The sequence below is a fragment of the Chiloscyllium plagiosum genome, chromosome 4 (assembly GCF_004010195.1).
Source record: "Chiloscyllium plagiosum isolate BGI_BamShark_2017 chromosome 4, ASM401019v2, whole genome shotgun sequence".
Taxonomy (NCBI): Eukaryota; Metazoa; Chordata; class Chondrichthyes; order Orectolobiformes; family Hemiscylliidae; genus Chiloscyllium; species Chiloscyllium plagiosum.
The window spans coordinates 121423869-121441346 of record NC_057713.1 but is presented as its reverse complement, the minus strand read 5'-3'; the positions used below and the strand labels follow the sequence as shown (position 1 = coordinate 121441346).

The following is a 17478-nucleotide window of genomic DNA, read 5'->3' as shown; positions in this document are numbered from 1 at the left end:
CAACGACCTATCCTGTTCCATCTACATCGACGCTACAGTCAAGAAAACACACCAATGCCTCCACTTCTTCAGAGGCTAAAGAAATTTGGCATGTCCACAATGCACTTACCAATTTTTATAGAAAGCTTTCTATGTGGATGCATCACAGCTTTGTATGGCAACTGCTCTGCCCAAGACTGCAAGAAATTGCAAACAGTTGTGAACACAGCCCAGTTCATTACGCAAACCAGCTTTCCTTCCATTGACTTCGTCTACACTTCCTATTGCCTTGGGAAAGCAGCCAACATAATGAATGACCCCTCCCACCCTGGTTATACTCTCTTCCACCAGAAAGTCTGAAAACACTTACCAACAGATTTAAGAACAGCTTCTTCCCTGCTGTTAGCAGACTTATGAATGGACCTCTCAGATATTAGAGTTGATCTTTTTCTGCACCTTCTCTGTAGCTGTAACATTATATTCTGCTTTCTGTTCTATTACACTGATGTACTTATAAAGGTATGATTTGTCTGGTCAGTGTGTAAGACAATACTTTTCACTATCTCAATGCATGTGACAATAAATCAAATCAAATCAATAATATCTCCTCTTAAAAGGTGAAAACCTCTGGATTTCTGTTTTATTCTACACATAGTTGAACTATCAAAGTTGCTGTCAGTTTCAACAGCATAGTGATGGTGAATGCTGACAGTTTTGTTAAAATATCACAACACCAGGCTATAGTCCAACAGGTTTATTTGGCAGTACTAGCTTTCAGAGCGCTGCTCATTCATGAAATAACTGTTTACCTGATGAAGGAGCAGCACTCTGAAAGCTAGTACTTCCAATTATACCTGTTGGACTTTATCCTGGTGTTGTGTTTTTTTTTAAAACTTTTTCCACCCCAGTCCAACACGGACACCTCCACATCATGACAGTTTTGCTGTCATTACTAATGCCAAGTAAAAGCTAAAAATGTTAAGGAGGGATTTGGCAAGTATCTGAAACCAATATCTGTACAGATATTCAGGTAAGGGTAGAAAATTGGGCTTACAGCAGATTGTTCATGCAACAGGTGGTACTGTGATAATTGTCATCTTGTTCATTTCTACTCCTAGGATTTATTTATTAGTTTCAAATGCAAGAATATAACAATCTAAGTTCATCCATGTTAGAAAGAATAAGCTTTAATCAATGAAGAACAAACATTGCTGTTAAGAAAAATATTCCTTAATGATTGCGGACAGATAGATCTGGGATGTTACTGATGTAAACAGAGCAACTTTGGAACATCGAAGAATCGTATCGGACTCAAAATGTGAATTCTGTTTCTCTCTCCACAGACCCTGCCAGACCTGTTGAGTTTCTCCAGCACTTTGTTTTTGCATGCTGGATTCTCAGTAAATGGGGGGGGCGGGCAGGGGAGGAGTGATGGCCTAAAAGCATTACCATTAGATTACTTGAGCCTCCTGGATTAGTAATGCTCTGGGACTAATACAGGAGCCTCCTGGATTAGTAATGCTCTGGGACTTGGCTTGGAATCCTACCATGGGATTTGAATCAAGAATCTAATGATGACCATGAAACTATTGTCAATTATCGGAAAATCCCAGCTGGTTCACTCATTTCCTTTTAAGGAAGGAACCTGCCTTCCTTACCTGGTTTGTCTGATATGGGATCCCAAACCAACAGCAATGTGGTTGACTCTTCAAGTATCCCTTTAGGCTAAACCAAGAGCTTAAAGATACCGTCCTGAGGACAGAGATACATGCTGAGTAGAGTAAAATTTCATGATCCAAAGGCTAACTTGAATGATAGTCCAAACAGTGAAATAGTATTCTTCCAAAATCAGGAACAAAGGTGGGAATAAGACACAGGAAATACAGGAGACTAAACCCCACAGTCATCAAATGGCTGGACACAGGTGGCCATAGCTGTGGTGTAGAACTGGTAGCTGGAGAGCACCCTCAAAACAGTTCAAAGGGAATATGCTTCAAGCAAAATATCTGCCAGATAATGTGGAGGCAAGTACCTCACTCAACAAAATCATGGAATCGAAAGTGTCAATGCACGATGGCTTGGGTAAATAGAGTTCAGTAGCAATAAGAAATCCTGGACCTGTGAATCCAGGGGAAGCATCCAGTAAGAGAAGGCCAACTTTGATCCTGGAAGGCAGGGCAGGGAACACCTGTAAGGAGGCAGCAGAGGCAACAAGTGCTGTCCCATATGACCCATGGAGACCTGACTGAACTAGACTTTATCATGGGTAATCAGGAACACAGCCCGCCTCCCATGGAAAGTACAAGTATAGAAAGAAGCTGGGCAGGCCAATAGATTCAGTGGCAAAGAAGCAAAAAGGTTTGCAGAGGGAATCAAGGGTGATGGTTTTGATCATATGTTTAGCTTGAAAAAGCTACAATTAGCCTATGATAATATCAGGTAAGCATTATTACAGCACAGAAGTTTTTCAGTTGTTATGCAGGAGGAATAGAAATCATGATATATATGTAAAAAATCACCACAACTATTGACAATGTAAAGATAACATGCTGTTAAGGGAGAGTGGGGTTAGATTTCCTCAGATCTTGGAGTCTGTTGGTAAAAATAATGTATGAATTTGGAGCAGGTAGGACCACTGTTGAAGAAACGACTGTTGGAAGTGACCTAGCTCTGTCTGGGCAAGTCAAATGGAACCATTCAAGAGTTTCTCACAGAGCTGTGTGCAAAAATAAAAGGTGTTGGAGAAAAATGACCAACCAAACTGAACACTATGGAAGGAAGACTCAACAAGTTGGTGAATTACGATCACAGACAATAACTGTTTTAATGTTAAGAAGTGCTTAAACTAGACTGGAAGTTTCAGGAGAAATGAGAATGGAGTCATGGACAATGACTTGTTTGAGGCTCTTCAAGAGAAAAAGAATGTTGCAAATGGCAGTTGGAGAAAGTAATTGAGAGAGAGTTTGTTTTTGGAAGGTGACAGTAATCATGAAGGAAAAAGGAACAAGGAACAGTCTCTGGAAAGACATCCATTGCCAGTACAATCACCAAAACGTGGAGGGTTAATTGGTGAGGAGATAATCAAAACAACAAGTGCCACTTGTGGAGAAGATAAACTTGGAGAGGAAGTGACGATGCAGTCTTAAGCAATAAAGAGGAAGGAATTTCTGACTACAAAAGGATCATTCTGCTAACGTTTGACTCATTGTTGGGTTAGATTTGTGATAGAAAATCCCAAAAGCTACATTAAATGAAGTGATTGCCGGGGCCAGATGAAAAAGGACAAAATCCCTCGTCTCCATCTTCACCAATCTCTAGGGATTGTTGGGAAGATGGTTCAACTCTGGTTTTGTGTGTTCTGAGATAACAATTCCAAAATACAATATGTAGATTCTACCATGTGCAGAGCAAGTGATAAAGAATTTGGCACTTGGAGTCACAGAGTCAAATATCACAGAGGAGGTCCTTCAGCCCACTGAATTTGTACCAACCCATCCAATCCCACTTTTCAGCACTTGGCCCGTAACCTTGTAGTTTGTGTGTTCTCTCAGATTCTGCAACTGTTCCTCTTAATGCTCCTGATGCATTTTCTGGACATATTAGTGGGCGGCACAGTGGCTAGCACTGCTGCCTCACAGCGCCAGAGACCGGGGTTCAATTCCCACCTCAGGCGAGCAACTGTGTGGAGTTTGCACATTCTCCCTGTGCCTGTGTGGGTTTCCTCCTGGTGCTCCGATTTCCTCCCACAGTCCAAAAATGTGCAGGTCAGGTGAATTAGCCATGCTAAATTGCCTGTAGTGTTAGGTGAAGGGGTAAATGTAGGGGAATGGGTCAGGGTGGGTTGCGGGTCGGTGTGGACTTGTTGGGCCAAATGGCCTGTTTCTACACTAATTAATCTAATCTAAAAAAAAATTTTGAGCCTTCTCCAGTTTTGGTAGATCACAAAGCATGGCCATATGAGTAAGCAAGGATATGTATGACATTTTCAGGGATGCTTTGAGGACATCTCTAAAACATTTCCTCTATGTTCCTGGGAATTTCTGCCTGCTATTAATTTCCAACTAAACCAGCTGCTTCATGAGTTTAGTTTCAAACATGTCTCACCTATGGAACTGGTTTTTGTGCGACTGGCATCTCAATGTTGGGCAAATTGGCATTTGCAGTGCTGTCGGACTGCGTTTCTTTCTCGCAGTTTTGGAGGAACTTTCAAAGTTTGTACTTTTACAGTGCATTGCGATAACTGACAAGTGTTTTAAACATATAGGAGTATCAGGATCACTGTAAACCAGGACCATGATCTTGGAATTGAAATTCTGATTAAAATACTCCTTTCCATAGTTGGTTAAAGGCTATGCTGGCACATTAGAGACAAGAAAATTCATCATTCTCTATGTCCGACGGCTTCAAGTGAAGTCCCTCAAGATATATTGATTTTGATCAAAGTGGAACGAGGTACTGTATTGCGGCAGCTATTTGGAAATTGAAGCTTATTTTTCCAGTGTTTCGTGAAAGACTCATTGTTGCGTATGCTGACACAAAGTCAACAATCCCCTCTCGAGCTCAGTTTCTAAGTGAAACATCATCTGCATACTAAATCTCTACAGCTGAAGTTGCAGTGGCTTTGGTTTTGGGTAAAAGGTAGCGTAGGCTGTACTGTTTCCTGCCTGCCCTGTAGATTATCTGCTGTGAGGAAAATGGAGAAGAGATTTGATGCAATGACACAGACTTGTTTTTCATTAAAATAGGGTTGTGGTTCTTTGGTTGGGTGAGGTTCACAGTGTGCCTGTCAGATGGAGTAGGCAGACGATGATGATAAAGTTTTGAGTTTAGCCAGATTTCAAGATGATAGCCCACAAGTGAGTCATCGACTTTTTGAAGTTAAAAAAGGCCACAGAGGATGGTGCTGCTCCTTCGCACCAAATTCTAGATGAGCAGAATTTCAATTCGCAGACCATGGTCATGGTTTAATGGGTTACAGTGAGTCTGACACTCCTATAAGTTTTAAAAAAACTTGCATCAGGTATAGCAATGCACTGTAAAAGTACAAAAAAAACCTTTGAAAGTTCCTCCAAATCTGCTGGAAATGAGAAGATCATGTCTCCAGTGCCTCAAAATAGAGAAAATGCACACATACTCAAAGACTTCAGAGACTGGGGAGGTGCAGTTAACACTCACCTTGCAATTATTTCCTTTGTTGGTAGCAGACAGCAGAAATCTATTTTACGGTTAGTGGTGTCCCTTCATGAACATAGTCACAATCATAGTGACAAGAGGAGGAGATAGATAAAGGAGGATTTAAGTGCAGCTGATGAAACAAATTAGTAGGAGGTATTGCAGTCAATCTACCCATTACAAGTAACCCAGCAACACTTCATGTTTCAAACAACATCTTATCTCTGCCAAAGGAAGAAAATTAACTGACCTCCAAAACTAGAAATTTCAATTTTGGTATGCTAAGGATGAGACAGATAAATCATGTGCTTGTGAACAGTATAATTTAATGAGCTGTTCCCATGGAATGACTATACAATATGTTCCCACAAGCAGATGTGAAAAGGATTTTTATATGAAAGTAGATATCTGTAGAGTTAACAGCTTTGGATCAAAACACACTGCATAACATGCATGAACTGAAGCAGAGGCAGCTGTTACGTTGCTGCCCTAGTAAATTCTGTACACCTAAATGAATATTTCATCCACAGGGATTCTACTTTCGCTTTTGGCTCATCTTTAGGTAGATGCCACACTGAACATATTGTTTCTTGTTTCCTTGCTTGAGGAGTTAAAATGTTTCGCATGATAGGATTGCAATTTTTAATTGTAATAATTGCACTTGCGTCTTTGAGCTTCACCACTGGAATTTAAAGTGGGAGTCCACCCTAATTGAAACACCATGCTGAAACTGTTACCACTTGAATCGGTGACAGCATCACCTTCTTGAACTTCAAGTGAATAATGATACACTCATCAATGAGTTGTGTATTCTTGGCAATAAAAGATGATACAGGTTTGTCATTTGCGTTATTTTTAGGGACAAGCTAATGGAAGCTACAGGTGGGGGCAGGGGTTGGGAGAGTGTTGAATTGTTACTTCCAAAAAGGTCAACTGGTTTCAACAAGCATACAATTCCTCAGACATACCTCAGTATGGCTCTTGACTGGGAGATCAATTCATAGGAGCTGTGGGTTAACAAAAATAAACTAATTAGCAAGCATTCTAAAAATAAAGATTACACAGCAGACATACCATCAGAGTGGTTCACCACAACTATCTTTGCACTTGTAAATTCAGAGTTTACCAGAAGTTTACCACACTTCATTGAAGGTAGGGCAGTTAATAACGCAACGTGAACCTGACACCCCAGCCTATTCCACCATCAGCCTGTTTTCGCAGAGGGGGCAGGTCACTAGTTGACTGAATGGAGACAGAAAGGCACTTCACATAAATAAGGTGCTGCTAGAGAAGTCTTTTATCAGGTATTTGCAATATTAGCAAGGACACAAGATCAGTCAAAGACCATGCCAATCCACCAAGTGTAATTAGGGGAGAAATCAGTCAGCAGTCATGATGGATAAATGGTAGGTCTGTTAATGTATTTGCCACACGTCTTCTCAACCAAGCCCAGTTATCAGGTTTAATGGCTCAGCAGAGGGTAGTCCCAATTTGAATTGCTGCTGCTGGAGAGATCTCTCCCAGATCCAAAAAGGAGGCAGAACAAAAGCTGTCGGAGTAACAAGGGAGCAAAGGCCTCATCTGCGATTGGAGGTTTGGAATCGGTCTTCTCATCCAGTGAGGACGAGGTGGCCCAGAGACGGGCTGGTTGCTACGTGCTGCAACTTTGCAACAGTCAGGGTATTTTAGTGGCCAGAGAAAGGCCTTGGAGTCTGGACAGGAAGGACACATGGGATAAGGACATCCTGTTCACAGAAGGCTGTAGCTGGCTCTATAGGTGTACCAACAGAGGCTTAGCTTCGATGAATAGTCCAGGAATGTGTTTCCAGACCACACCTATTTGGTAGGGTAATGACAGGATTAGTAAAATAAACAAAGAGTCCAGCGACCTCTCCTCTTCACAACATTCAGAAGAGGAATCACTGGACTTTAAATGCTAACTGTTTTCTGTCCACAATGCTGCCAGACCTCCTGAGATTCCCCGGTAATTTCTCTTTTAGTATCAGATTTCCAGCACCACCTACAACATTTTGTTTTATTTTAGTGATGGAATTAAGTAGAATAATGGAACAGGAGTTAAGGGCACTGAGAAGTAGCAACAAACCAATGACTTACTTTAAAGGTGACATTGGCATGCCAATTCTTTGCCTACAGTTCTTTCCAAGGATTGTCTGCAGATCTAGGTGAGCTTTCCAGTCAGTAGCCGATCCCTGCATTGAGTGTACCAGCAGACTGGTCTACCTATCAAATCCACAACAGGTCAGGCCTGTTAGGTTAGGAGGGCTATCAGCTGCAAGTCCAAGACTGAGTTTTTACCAGTGCAGCAGGTCATTGAAATCACACATGTGGCCATCAAAACTCCCTCACAGTAACCAGGTGTCCTTAGGAATTAAAGGGCTTTCACTCACTCAATGTAGAGATTGTGCGTGAGCACCAGGAGCACTTCATGTCAGTGGTCTGAGGTTTCCAGAAGTTTTCATGATTAATACATCCTCAGACAGACAGTCACAATCACCTCAGCCTTTCAGGCCATGCTCATTACTAGATTCTGTGGGCAGGGGAGATATACTTAATCATGGCTTCTGACTCCTGTATGCAACTCTGACTCAGAGACAAAGAACAGACATAACCACTGCCACATGGCTATAACTGAGCAGTCCACCAAAACCTTATAGATGGTATTCTGGTGCCTCAATAGATTTGGGGAAGTCTTACAATACTCCTGTATGTTGTTTGCTTCACATTGTCCAACCCAGTGGTACAGAGGGGAAAAGCGCTGCAGTCGGGGAGGTCACTGTGTGAGCCATGTCTACAGAAGGAGAAAAAGTTACCTCAAAAAATATAATAGCGTCACTTGATGAAGGCATTACAGAGGGATCGAACAATGAAAGATTGACATGTCTGGTAGGGAGATAGGCAACTCTTTGATCAGCAGACTTTCATGAAGCACAAGTGGAGAGGATGAAGAACCAAAAATCGCTCTTTCAGAGGCATGGGTCACTGATTGATTTTCAGGAGCCTTCATTTCCCTGTGATGGTAACTGAATGTGCAAAGGCCATCATAACAGGCGGTCTCAAGTATCTCAACTTTACAGATCAAACCTCACTGGATTTAATTTCGGTGTAATCAAATGGTGTTTTGAAATAATTGTATAACTCATTTCAATTCATACTTCAACTTTTTTTTTCATCAGGCATTACACAAGTATGCGTGGGGACAAACTAATATACCCCAGTGAACACCTCCAGTGCTGGTCCACTTATTTAGTTTCCTTCTAGTAACTTGGATGGGTGCCCCCTGTACCTTGACTTTATGTGGAGATAGGTTGTTGCCTACCTTGTTCTAGTCCATTAGGTAGCTATGGAATGAATTCTCGATGTCCCTGAAACATACTGCATTCGTGCAAATTTTGGAGGACCTGCATCTATAGTGAGGATGCTGAGGATGTAGTCTGAAAGGAGCCATACCAGGTAAGGATAGCAGATTCCTTTCTGAAGAGTATAAGCATTGAGACAATTGAGGCTGGTTTCACGATCACCAGCACTGAGATTAGCTTTCAATGTCAGATTTACTAATTGAATTTACGTTTTACCAGCTATCACGCTGGGATTTGAACTAGTGTCCCCCAAAACTAGAAACTGTTGGAAAAACTCAAAAGTCAGGTGCATGTGTGGAGAGAAAGCAGAGGTAAGGTTTCGGGTCCAGAGACCTTTTTTCCAAAGTTGTCCAGCAATTGTTGATTTTATTTTTGATTTCAAGCATCTGAAGAGTTCTTCGGTTTTTGTTTGTCCCCAAAATTAGCCTGGTTTATGAGTTACTAGTCAAGTGGGATTCCCACCTCTCCTGTGTTGTGGATGTGCATTTCCACCCAGTTTTGGGACTTCAATGTGAACAACCAAATTGTGATCAATGCATCAACTCTCTACCCAGGAGCTGTAAAATGACTTTGCATAATTTAATTCAATTTACTGGCTTTAAAGTTTAGGACACAAAATTGTTCACAATTTAACACATTCAGATAATTGTACATTCAGGTCATGGGAGTGACTAGCATGCTAAATGAAAAGGAAATACATTGATGAGAGAAGAAAGCGCTTATCTTTGTTTGAATTAAAGAAGCAGCCTTTTTACAAAAGATATAAACACATGCTACACCTAATGCAAGAATACTTGATGTAGAATTGTGGTACATTAATTTGAAAAACCTGAAAGATTGCTACAAGTGAAAATTCCATGGCTTTTACCCAATAAGCTACTTAACACTACCTGCAAGCCAATTAGTTGGACAAAGCTCCTCCACTATCACCATGAGGTAAGACATACATTAAGTGCAACTAATGGTTACAATAATTAAAGCAGTTTAAAATTTGATACATAGAGTTTGATTACAATTCTTATAATATAGGACATCTCCTACACTGGCCAACTAAACTTTAAATTGGAGACAAAGTCATAAAATGTATTAGATTCATTATCCCCACAATGCATCCTGACTGCTATATTACACACCAAGGCTAATTCCTATTTTATGCTGGTTTTCTATACTACAGCAATGGTTGACTAATTCTTTATACATTGTATTAAATAGATTTATGTGAATTCAATAGATTTATGCTTTTGCAGACATTTCATAACATGCTTCACTGTAGACTCTCAACTGCTCATGTGATTACCTGAGAAATTATTTTTCTTAAGTTTTTCTGATTCTCAAATCTCATTGGAAATATCAAGTCAAGCTGAAAACTGGCCATTTACACAAAGTCACAGAATTTCAGCAACCACTGTGGTTATAAAGCACAAAAATATCTTGGACTGGCCTTAATAAATATCTTACTTAAAAGCACACATTACAGTTTAAATGGATTTCCAGTCTAAACATCAATCATGTTTTTCTGATTGTTTAAAAATGTTTGAGAAAAAAATACTTCATTATTTTTCAATACATTTCATGAAATAGTTATTTAATTTCATATTTCCTTGCCACTTCTGACCTCTCTCCATTGTCATAAAGTTTTTATTGCATTTGACTGACATGATTGAAAAGCTACTAGTTCAATCATTAATTTTAAATCTGAGCCAAAACAAATCCAAAAAAAAAACATTTGATTAGCAAAACTCACTGCATGAAAATAATACTTTAAGTACTCTATGATCAACACCAGACAGGACCATATCCTGTTTGCTGTCCATGTCAAGAATCAAATTCTTTATCCATTTAACCTGCATGCTGACTATTTCCTGCAAGCCGTTCCAACTTCTGCCAATCACCTGCTGTGGGGTAATGTATGATAAACGAAACAGCAAGATTAAGTTTGAAAAGACACAGTGACTGTAAGGAAACATTTAAAAATTAACATTTTTAGCATGATGATTGTTTAATATTGGACAGATTTAATGGAATGCTGGGTATATTTTTGCAAAAGTACTACACAATTAAATTTCATTAAATACCATTGAATATTTAGGAGAAGTGATGAAAATTATGGATGTGAGAAATTTATAAATATTAGACGATGAATACACTGGATGAAGATGCCTAAATATTTCAAAGATGATATTTGCTGAGACATTGGGAGCTATAATGACAGCCCTCTCATGTTAAATTAATTTTAAATGATTTTAAGATTGAATTTAGTTTAATATAATTGCAATAAATTGCTGAAGCTGTAAAGTCAACTTAGTGTTGGGGAAATTTATTTGCAGAATTTTGATCATGTTACTTCCAGGCTGTGAATATTTTACTTATTAAAACAGTATTTAATCCCATTCCATATTATCACTTGGAAATATCTTCAAATACATCTTTTATTTGAATGATAAAAATACAATCATACAAAAATACAATCCAATTACTGTTGTATAGGTGACAAAACTATGGCTTTTAGAGTTGTGTTTCTTCCTGTTTGTTTTTGAAGAGCCATGGGTACTAAGCGGTCATCTCCAAGCCAATAAAGTAAACAGCTTGTGAGTCCTTGGTTTTTTTTTAAGTTGGAACAATAGAAGCAGCCTGAATGGGTGGAGTCAGGCTCCCACAGAAACAGGGTTTTAGTTGAGTACTCAACAACTGTTAGAGTTTGAAAGTTGGCTGCAGAAGCTCTCCCTCTCTGTTTCTCTCTCTCTAGTTTCCTGACTTTGCCTTTGCCAAGGGTGTGTTCATGGAGTGTTATGATATTGGATCAGATGCTGTTTAGTAGTTAAATAATCTAGTATTCTGTTATGTTTTCCAATAGAGTTAGGCAGAGCATTTTTACATTCTTTTGTTTGTACTTTTAAAAAAATGTACGGTAAGAATAAAGTGAGTTTTGCTTAAAGCCAAATAGTGTAATCAAATTACATTGATACACTGCAATTTATGTAAGGTAAATGTTAGGGTGTAGGCAATCCCCTTGATATATTTGTAGGGGGTTTGATCTGGTCCATAACATATAGGCAACTTCAACAGCAGTGTCAGGCTGATAGCAATGACATGAATATTATGGAACCACCTGATGAAGGAGCAGCGCTCCGAAAGCTAGTGCTTCCAATTAAACCTGTTGGACTATAAGCTAGTGTTGTGAGATTTTTAATTTTGTACACCCCAGTCCAACACCGGCATCTCCAAATCATGAATATTATGCATCTACATAGACCTGTTGGAAGTGCTCAAGCTTAATGGTACATGTGTGGATGCTTTTTCTCCAGTTTGGGTGACAGTATCCCATTTCTGTGCTCCAGATAACATCTTGCTGTAACAGAGCTGAGAGTAAAGAGTTTGTTTTGGAAGTCTTCTGTAAGGCAATTTGCCTCAAATCAGTTGTAGATACTAATCAGTACCTTGCTGCTGGATATGTGGCCTAGGAGAGGAGACTGATATTAAAGTGACTACCTGCCTTAACATTTGCAGGATTTTACAGAGGAATTGCTGGTGGTATTTCTCTCAGGATTTGAGGTTTTGTCCGCATCCCCAATGCAAACACAAGGTCAGGTACATGATTGCTTGGTAGACCACGAGTTTGGTACTGGGTTTGAGGCAAAGAATGTTTTCTATTGTGGCATTTTGGTGGGGATTCCATCTGCACCTGTAATCACGTTGGTTGTCCACTATCAGGAGGGAAAATCCCATGTTGGGCTGGGGTTGTGCTGAGGTGGTGGCAAATAACATGCTGTGGGATGAGAATAAGGGCATTTACATTGAGAATTTTCTCAACTGAGATTCACCTCAAAATGCTCCTAACAACAAGCTCTGATTGACTCCCTGACCCCGTTGAGCACCACTCCATTCTTTCGCTGAATAGTAGGTCCTTATGTACTTGGACTGTAGATGGTCATGACTGCACTGAAGTATCCAAAGTTAAAACTCTCACAACACCATGTTATAGTCCAACAGGTTTATTTGGAAGTATAAGGTTTCGGAGCACTCCAACAGTATTTACAAATAAACTGTTGGATTATAACCTGGCGTTGTGAGATTTTTAAACTTTGTCCACCCCAATCCAACACCAGCACCTCCACATCCTGAAGTATCCAAGCATGTCATGGCTGTCAGTGAGTTGCAATGTTTCCTGTGTTTTTTCCAAATATTTTCTTTTCTTTAACCATGGGCTTTCGTTAGAGCTTGGTCTTCATTTTTCTGTCAACGTACTTCTTTCCTTCACAGTTTGGTCATGCTTCCATTCAGGAACACCTTTCAATTGTGATTACACAGCTCCTGGTCTCCTGCTTATTCTCATCAAACCAGCTTCTTTGTTCAGAAACCTAGAGTCTCTTTGCAAGTGCTGTTTTTAGTGGATTTAAGGGCAGACCAGATGCTTTGGACATTCTGCAGTCCTGCTCATTGTGCATCATCGGATTGGATGTGAGGCACTGACTGTGTAGGTCTTTCTTCACACAGTCTTCAAGCCTGTCAGCTTTGAATTTTCTGACACCACTGCTACTTTTGGCCTAAGGAGATGGAGAAGGTTCGGCGTAACATCGAGGGCCGAAGGGCCTGTACTGCGCTGTAATGTTCTACGTTCTATAAAGTAGACCAGATGGTCAGTCCAGTCATTAGCTTTTGTCATAACATGGTGATGTGAACATGTTTGCAGTCCCATGCTCAGATCAAGATGTAGTTAATCGGGTGCCAATGTCTCCGGTGAGCGAGCTATCATGTGATAAGATTAGATTAGATTACTTACAGTGTGGAAACAGGCCCTTCGGCCCAACAAGTCGACCCGCCGAAGGGCAACCCACCCATACCCCTACATTTACCCCTTACCTAACACTACGGGCAATTTAGCACGGCCAATTCACCTGACCTGCACATCTTTGGACTGTGGGAGGAAACCAGAGCACCCGGAGGAAACCCACGCAGACACGGGGAGAACATGCAAACTCCACACAGTCAGTTGCCTGAGGCGGGAATTGAACCCGGGTCTCTGGCGCTGTGAGGCAGCAGTGCTAACCACTGTGCCACCGTGCCGCCCGTCATCTTGCACTTGTCCTCCTGATGAAACAATTGTTCGTTTTTACCAGACTATACTCTGGGCTTTTCATCGGGAGGAGCATTGCAATGGTTTTTGGTTTCCCAATGCTTTCATTGCCAATCACTGCTTTGCAGAGGTCAGTTTTCCTCACAACTTTGACATTGAAGTCACTAAGAATCAGCTTGTCTGCCTTTGGGACATGGGTCAATGACTGATAAAGGCGGCAATAGAATTTCTCTTTGGCCTCATGCATTGCTTCTAGGGTCAAGCAGCACATACTACTAACTGTGGTTCTGGGTTAGGAGGGGTCAAAGGGTCATGAGGTATTTCTTTATTCAAAAGTGGAGCTCACTGAGGTGGTCACCTGGTTTGTTTTTTTATGGCAAAACCAATCATAGAGAGTTGGTATTCTCCTGCCCACTGTCTCTAATTCAGAGCCATGGCATCAAAAGACTGGAGATCACTGGTATGACAGCAGTGCGATATTCAGGTCTGTTGCTGCTAGGGTTGCTAATGAAGCTCTTGATGTTCCAGGTCTCAATTCATTTTGACAGGATTGACAATGTCAATGTGTGGGTCCTTTAATATCATTGCACACTGACCTACTATAATTCACATCATAGGATATGTATCTTCATATTTTACAGTATGTAATAACTTACAGCATGAGAACTCATTCTAAAACATTGCATGATGAGGAGCTATTTTGGAGACCACAGAAACCATAATTACTGGTCTGAGATTGAATGCAAAACATTTCACTGCAGCACAAATAAGCTACCTTAAGTAGCTGGGTCAACATATATACCGAAACAATTGATCACTTTTCTCCCCTCATCACCCAAGACTTTGAACATATTGTAGCCGTGTAAAATTCCCTCAGTCACTAATTAGACCAAACCACAAAGGAATGCATTGTGACTTGTGAAAAATCCATTATGAAGTAGATCTGCATGTGTGATGTGCATTAGTAAATGCAATTAAACAAATGTGTCACACATTTTGAAGCCACTGCAGAATACCACAGTGCAAAACATGGTTTCATTCAACGCACAAGTTCGTCCATTGGTTTTATCTGATTATCACTACCCAGATAAATTACAGTTATGTATCCACCTGTCTGCTTGGTAAGCATTGGCTATGAAAATTATAAGTTATGCAGTAAGAACAAATATAATATGTGACTGATGCAGCTGTCTAATAACATTAAACAAATAGGATTATAGAATGTAATGAACTGAAACTAAAGTGATTTTCCATACCATAATAGTCGCTGAAGGAAGCAAACTGTTTCCCTAGAGATCCCTTGGAATAGTTTAAACATCTGGCTGAAGCACAGCATAATAATTTTCCAAGATCACCGCAGAAGATGATTCGCTTAAGAATTTTCTTTGACTAATGAGCATGAACTCTGTTTTTCCCCACTCCACATGAACTTCCTAATACAATACTTGCTTAATCACTTTCCCACACAACTGCGCATGGAGAAGCTGCAAATCAGAAAGGCTCTATGGATACTGACAATCATCTAAGTGAGAAGCCTTTGCATTAAGATTCAAGCAATAATCTGTGACTGCTCATTGTCAGGTTTTAATTGCCTTTGATGCCTTCAGGAACAGTCTTCCTCACACAATATAAGTAAAATTGCTGAACAATCCACAGATCATTTTCAAAACTCTCACAATCATCCCAGAATAACACAAGTGTTAGTTCCAGCAAGACATCTGACATGTTCAGGCTATAGCAATAATTTATATGTATTCCATAATGTAAATGCAGATCAATTTTACATTCTGGAAGAATCTACCAACATTGTGACCATTAACAATTCACTGATATTTTCAACTGATGTACTAGCTCTCTTACTTGTACTATATTTAAATTATTAGGAGATGGTGCAGCGGATGTTTGTTGGGGGGGTAGAGAAGAGAGGGGTGGTTGGGGGCGCATGGGGTGCAGTTTGCACGTTGGTGGTCAAAGGATGTGCTGGAAATAGTTCTGGGTGGGTTACTCTTCGGAGGGGTCAGTGTGGACTGGTTGGGCCGAAGGGCCTGTTTTCACACTGTTGGGAATCTAATCTAAAATGTGGCAGAGAGAGATGGAGCACAAACAGTAGAAATTGGAGAAGGTTAATAAAGTTAACTTTGTGGACAAAGTGGAATTCACAAAATTACATTACATTAGATTAGATTACATTTTTTTTTAAGATTACATTACAGCGTGGAAACAGGCCCTTCGGCCCAACTAGTCCACACCGACCCGCCGAAGCACAACCCACCCATACATTTACCCCTTACCTAACACTACAGGCAATTTAGCATGGCCAATTCACCTGACCTGCACAGCTTTGGACTGTGGGAGGAAACCGGAGCACCCGGAGGAAACCCACGCAGACACGGGGAGAACGTGCAAACTCCACACAGTTAGTCGCCTGAGGCGGGAATTGAACCCGGGTCTCCGGCGCTGTGAGGCAGCAGTGCTAACCACTGTGCCACCATGCCGCCTCAGTATCCTTGCAATAATATAATGAAATAGTTTGTGTTGTTTCATCAGAGAGCCACTGGGGTGTACAATTGAGTGGGTCCTGGTAACGACAGGGGAAAAATTGTGCATGCCCACCGAGGAAATGAGTATGTCAGACAAGAGACTGACGTACAGTGAGGGACTGACCATCGATTCTTAATTTATGCGTCATCAGCAGAAGATAGATCAAACAGGAGAGTGAGAGAGACAGACAGAGAGAAGCAGCATCACACAAATGCAAAATACTGCAGATTTTCGAAAAGGGAAATAAACACCGAAAGTGCTGGTGAAACTCAGGTGTAGCAGTATCTGTGAAGGAAGAAAGGATTAATATGTTTTGAGTCCAATATAACTTTTCTTCAGAGATGAGAAGTGGAAAAGTGATGTAATATGTTTTGTAAACAGATGCTGGATGAAAACGATAGGGAATAAAAAGGAAGAATGAGGGACACTACAGATTCTGGGTATCATAGAACAAAATATGAAGAGTGTGTTTCAGGAGAAGAGAGTTAGGTCCAGGGTAGGTGTTAATAATTCAGAAGAGCCATTGGACTCAAAACAGTAACTTCATTTCTTTCTCCGTGGATGCTACCAGCCTGAGATTCTCTGTATACTTTGTTTTTATTTCAGATCTCTCGCAAGTACAGTACTTCACTTTCATTAAGTTAAAAATCACAACACCAGGTTATAGTCCAACAGGTTTAATTGGAAGCACTAGCTTTCAGAGCACCACTCCTTCATCAGGTGGTTGTCAAAGATTAAAAGAAATGCTGGTAAATTGCAACTTCACTAGGAAGGAGTCTTTGACATACTGCACAATGAGGAGGGAGGAGGAAAAGGATAAGTGATATGCCTCCTGAGATTGCATGGGAAGGTGCTGTGGGTCAATCATAAAAGATAGGAGCAGAAGCAGGCCATTCAGCCCATGGAGTCTACTTCACCATTCAATGAGATCACTGTAATCTGACAGTTGTCAACTCTGCTTCATTGCTTTTCTCAATAACCCTGGATTCCCTTAATCATTAAAAACCTGTCCATCTCAGTCTTGTTAGTATACATCACAACCCAGCCTCAGCAGCCTTTGTGATAATGAACTCCAGCAGACTGACTACTCTCAGAAAGATTCTCACCTGTCACTCTGGTTCTAGACTCTCCCACAAGGGGAACAACCTCTCTGCATCTACCTGATCAGTCCTATTAAGAATCCTAAGTTTCAATACAATCTCCTCTCATTCTTCTAAACTCAGCAAATACAACCCACCCTCCCATCCTGGCACTTTCCCCTGCCACCGCAGGAACTGTAAAACCTGCGCCCACACCTCCTCCCTCACCTCCATCCAAGACCCTAAAGGAGCCTTC

At 40.7% G+C, this 17478-nt stretch overlaps 1 protein-coding gene across 1 annotated transcript in view; it reads right to left on the bottom strand.

The window, feature by feature from the left end:
• pag1 (phosphoprotein membrane anchor with glycosphingolipid microdomains 1) overlaps positions 1-17478 on the bottom strand; it is a 102618-nt gene that overhangs the window by 71175 nt on the left and 13965 nt on the right. Inside the window, exon 2 of the mRNA XM_043689090.1 lies at positions 6120-6158. The gene's annotated coding sequence lies outside the window, so the exon portion shown is untranslated. The remainder of the gene's footprint in view (positions 1-6119; positions 6159-17478) is intronic.